We start from the raw sequence: 5,559 nt of genomic DNA, 5'->3' as shown, positions 1-5,559 counted from the left end.
GAGCATGTGGTGTGTTATCGTCCGTTCTTTTAACTTCACTGCCTTTGGGGGTAAATGCAGAGCAATTCTGATCTCTCCACCTCTCTCCCAGCCAATAGCCAGAGCTCTGGGATGACCATCTTGACCCATGGTCAGTCACATCCTCTGGTTCTGCTGCAAAACAAACTTGGTGTTTCTATTTCTGCTAGTCTGCAATTAACAGCCAACCATCACAACCTTTATACCACATTTATCAACCTTGGCAAAGGGAAACCTGGACTTTGAAAGCTATTTGGCAGGGTTGACTGCCCAAAGAAGTCAAAGACCAGCCTAGCCAATTGTACCAAAGTTGATGACATTCTTTAGAGCCACAACTAATATATTTTTATGCAATTTTTTGGGTCTTGTTTGCAGTATCATACATAATCATCAAACTGCTGCTAGAATACTTACACCTGTTCTGCAAATTCAAAACCCAAGAAAGACTTCTCCTGGGAATTTATTTTAGGTCAGTGTCAGACTGTCTGGTAAGAGGCTGCATTTATTCAATATATTTTAAATCACTGTACTCAAGTAATAAGATTTGGAATCTGATTTGCAGTTCTTATAGTGGGGCATCCAGGAAACTTTCCAGCTCAGTGAACTATACACAAATAGACAGCTTAATGTGGTATAGGACAGCGGCTCTCAAACTTTTTGGTTCCACAGTAAGAAATACATACTAAATGACAACTCAGTACACACACACACACACACACACACACACACACACACACACACACACCTACATCACTGAAACAAACATTTCTTTAAACAATACTGCCTTAGAGGAAAATGCATGTAAAAGTGATTTATTAGGAATTGTTTCCAAGGAAAAGAGTTAGAGAAGCAGGAAGTCAGAGCAGAAAGGGGCAAAGTAAAGGTGCAACATCAAGCCAAGTCCCATAGAGGGCAATTTTGACTCATTTCCACAGAGGGATTGGGGGGACACTGTAGGTCACACCTGAAAGTCATTCCAAAGAGAGGGCAAAAGAGCTGGAGTGTGCATATCCCACCCCATCAGTCATTGGTTAAGGGACATATATTCCCAGGTACTTCTGGCTCTCCTGGACCTTCCAACAATATGCTGCCTTTGGGGAAAGAACACATACTGGAATTGATCTGGTGTGCAGAGAGATGGCAAAGGACCCCAGGTGATATAACCAGAGCAGGGAAGCTCCTGCACAAACACCCTAACTGCAGTGTGGACTGTGTAGAGGATAAAGCAACTCCAACTTGGGTGCTAACCTGCCATGTTGACTTCTGATCAACCCGTGTTCTGGGAATGCCTCTAGATTTTTACTTTATCTACTGTTACCATAAATCCCTAACAAAATATATGAAAGAGCTCTAATTAACTGGCTTTAATAATTTTATCAAATATTTTATCAGAAACTAACTCAAATACATTTTAGTTCAAGTGACTTTAGTAGTCTTTGGTTAATAGGCTAGGCATGGTGGCTCAGCCTATAATCCTAGCACTTTGGGAGGCCAAGGCAGGAGTATTGCTTGAGGCCAGAAGTTTGAGAACAGCCCAGGCAACATAGTGAGACCTTCTCTACAAAATTTTTTTTAAAAACTAGCCAGATGTGGTGGAGCATACCTGTAGTCCTAGCTACTCAGAGGCTGAGGCAGGAGGATGGCTTGAGCCCAGGAGTTTGAGGTTTGCAGTGAGCTATGATGATGCCACTACACTCTAGCCTGAGCAACAAAGTAAGACCCTGTTTACAAAAAAAAAAAAAAAATCTTTGGTTAACAAAACTAGTTTTAAAGTTGTTAAAGCAAAATAGAAATGTCTTTAGAATTGTCAGTATTAAATATAACCCATTTTTGCCTGTGTCTGCTAGTCAGACAGGTTTAGGCTATCTTTGCTAGATAGTTTAAGATCATTAAACTGTTGCTTCTGTGATGTTTTTGATAATTGTTTGACTTGTCTGTGAGCTTATGTCTTAAAGCCATTAGATTCCAGGCTCTAAACAAATGGCCATGGTAAGGCCTGGGGAGATATGTGGAATTCTCCTCCAACCAGCTTTGCCTCCTGGCTATGCTGGGAAAGGTCAGACATTATCTTCACAGCTTTGTCCTCTGTCCTGAGCTCTACACTTGGTATGTAAATTGAGGACCTAGACATCCTTGGGTGCCACATGTGTATTTCGGACCCAGGACAACTGGGAAAGATATGGGGAGGGGGTAACTGTGTCATAGTTTCAAAATTCTTTTTAGTAATTTAATATCTTAAAGTCATTTTATGCTAAATTAGGTAATCTGAGGTTTTTCACTAAAAATATGAGTTACTAATAGTTAACACTGTAATTAATATATATAATTAAAACTACTAGATATAGCCAGGTGTGGTGGCTCACACCTGTAATCCTAACACTTGGGAGGCCAAGGCGGGCGGATTGTTTGAGCTCAGGAGCTCGAGACCAGGCTGAGCAAGAGCAAGACCCCGTCTCTACTAAAGAAATAGAAAGAAATTAGCTGGACAACTAAAAATATATAGAAAAAAATTAGCCGGGCATGGTGGCGCATGCCTGTAGTCCCAGCTACTCGGGAGGCTGAGGCAGGAGGATGGCTTGAGCCCAGGAGGTTGAGGTTGCTGTGAGTTAGGCTGATACCACAGCACTCTAGCCTGGGCAACAGAGTGAGACTCTATCTCAAAAAAAAAAAAAAAAACTACTAGATATAAGAGAAACAATTCTATGTACAGAGTTTACAAAGAAAGTAAGATATGTTTCTGGTGAAGAAGATTATAAAAAAACATGATGATATGGTTTTTCTTAAAGGAAAAGTGATTTTGCCTAGTTTAAAGCCTATTTGAATATTGTTTCAAAATGAAGGAAAAATTAGGTAGATGAAACCAAATGGATAAAAGGAGAAAGCATAAGAGGGTAAAGGGGAGAGTTAAAGGACTCATCCCAAGAAGGTAGAAATTTTTAAATGGTTGTTAAGAAATGAGATGAATAAAGAAAACATTGATGGGGTGAGACTAAGAGGAATAACAAAAGGGGGAGAGTCATGGGATTCATCCTAGCAGGGTGTAAATATTTAAATGGTTATTAAGAAACAGAAAGAATGCAATGGAAATTGGTGGGGTTAAAATAAAGGTCTTAATACAACACTATTGAAGGTTGAGTGGACCAAGGGGAGCACCTGCTGGTCCCCCAACATTAAAGGGCCCCAAACCAGTTTTTTCTATTTACCCCAGAATGGAGAACTAGTTTCTTCCATGCATGTAAACAAACGTACATGGTGTAAGCAATTCATTGGCATAGCATGTTTACACTGGCAGCCAGTCTCATACACAGAGAAGCATCTGATAGAAACACAGAACATAAAGAATCAGAAAACCCAGAGTTAAGAAAGTTTATGACAGAAGAATTAGCTAAAGCCTTTCCTCTCATTGAAGCAGAATTTGCTAAGTTTGAGGGGCAAGATCCTAACATTGAGCGGTTTACAAAGGTTTACTGTGCAGTCAGTAAGAACATCAGCTGCTACGAGGACATTCATGAAGAAAAAAAGAAAAAGGCTGTGCAAACAACCCTAGATACCTTTTGCAAGAAACCGACTTCAGCGGTAAGCTCCCCTCCTCCAGCACCCACAGAATCAAATCCTGATTCTCCAGCAGCTCTCCATCTTCGCCAGCACTATCTCCATCATCATCCTCCAATTAATGCTAGCCTGCCTTCTTGCCTCAAAAATGCCCCTTCCAGTAAGCAAGACACTGATGCAACATTAGGTGAATATTAACCTTTAATATTCTTTTTTGAAATTTCTCCTATCTCCTATCTAAACTTTCTATATGGGTTTGTCTTTGTGTTATGTTTGTTTGAATTAAAAGAAACAGCACAATTGTTTCTGTAACTTATTATTACAGCACATGGGGTATTATTTTTATTACTGCAGTACTGTGCTATGTTATTATTATCACATATGAGCCATTATAGTATTGTTATTATTATTATTACCGTGATATGTGCTATTCATCAGGGATCTAAGTTACATGCAAATCCAAACTAAAGACGTTCAACTTGTACCTATTACAATTAATAAATGTGTCCTCAAAATGCCTCAAAAGAGTAATACAAAACTTTCTGTACCCTCTTAACTGTGTTCAAGAAGACATGCATGCACAAAAACACAAAGTGGTAGAGAACGGGTTCCTTACATACACACGTACAAGATACAGTGGGCATGTACACAAATATTCACTGCCTCTTGCCTCCATGACTTTGCTTCTTATTCCCTTTGTCTAATGTTGCTCATCTTAAACATCCCTCATTCGTGAAGCTTTTCCAGACCCCAGCTAAACATACTCTCTCCCACCTCTGAATTGCCCTGCTCTTCTATTTGAAATTATTTTATGGCAATTTTAACACTTTCCTTTTTCCCCATTGCCATACCTATTAAAATTCTGACTTAGGAACAGACAGACAAATCAATGGAATGAAATAGAGTCCAGAAATAGGCTCATATACACATGGGAATGACAAAGAAATCAAGGCATGGGGGAATTACTTAAATAGTGCTGAGACATGGGTAACCATTTGGGGGAAAAAACTAACCCAGATCTCTATCCCAACTTCCCACAGGAGCACAAATATCAGATAGACCAAAGATTTAAACACATACACACACACACATGCACACACATTGAATAACTACAAGAAAACATGAGTGAATTTCTTATATTCTTGGCATAGGCCTTTCTAAGCATGACACAAAACTTAGAAGCCATAAACAAAAAGATAAATAAATTCAATTCAACAAAAATTTTAAACTTCTACATTGCATTTAAAAGACATAAATTCAAAAGTCAAACTGAGAAAAATATTTGCAACACATGACAGTCAAATAATTAGCTTCCTTTTATAAAGGATTTATGAGAATAAGAAAGAATATAAACAAATAAAAGTGGACAAAGGACATGAACAAGCAGTTTATGAAAAAATAAATACAAATATCTATAAACATTTGAAAAGATACTCAATCATCTTAATAAAGAAATGTAAATAAAAAAATTTTTTTCACCCAGATGGGCAAAAACATAAATGTTTGGATGAAACTGAGTGTTATAAGGGTATAATGAAATGGACACCATCACAAAAAATTGACCCTTAAGGAAGGTTTCCTGGGACTGGGAAAGGGCAAAACTTTCCTGGAAGGCAATTGACAATTTCTATCCAAATACCAAAGACACACACACTTTGCCCTTGCACTTCAACTATTCATCTGGGCCTAGCACAAGTTCTCCTAGCTATGTACACAAGGATGCTATTGTGACATCATATGTATTAGAGGAAAACTCTAAAAAACTGAAAGTGGACTCCAGCAGTGGACTGATAAATGATAGTTCATCCAGATAATGAACAAAGGAATAAGAATGAAAGAGATTTGTATGGCCTGCTAGTCAAAGATCTCCAAGATATACCAAGTTAAGATTGACACACACAAATGAGTGCATGTAAAAAATGATAAAAACTGAATCAGGTCTGTAGTCTAGTTAACAGTATGGTGCCAATGTCGATTTCCCAGTCTTGA

The 5,559-nt window shown here is 38.5% G+C and overlaps 1 non-coding gene across 1 annotated transcript; it reads right to left on the bottom strand.

Annotated features, from left to right (window-relative positions):
- Positions 1 to 381: 381 nt before the first annotated feature.
- On the bottom strand, positions 382 to 503 carry LOC123630879. Its single transcript, XR_006732819.1, has one exon. It is a non-coding gene; the product is annotated as a small Cajal body-specific RNA 16 (non-coding RNA).
- Between the last annotated feature and the right edge of the window lie 5,056 nt (positions 504 to 5,559).

Source organism: Lemur catta, chromosome 1, assembly GCF_020740605.2.
Source record: "Lemur catta isolate mLemCat1 chromosome 1, mLemCat1.pri, whole genome shotgun sequence".
NCBI classification, from domain to species: Eukaryota; Metazoa; Chordata; class Mammalia; order Primates; family Lemuridae; genus Lemur; species Lemur catta.
Note: the sequence above shows the minus strand (reverse complement) of the source record. Positions and strands in the feature narration are given on the sequence as shown.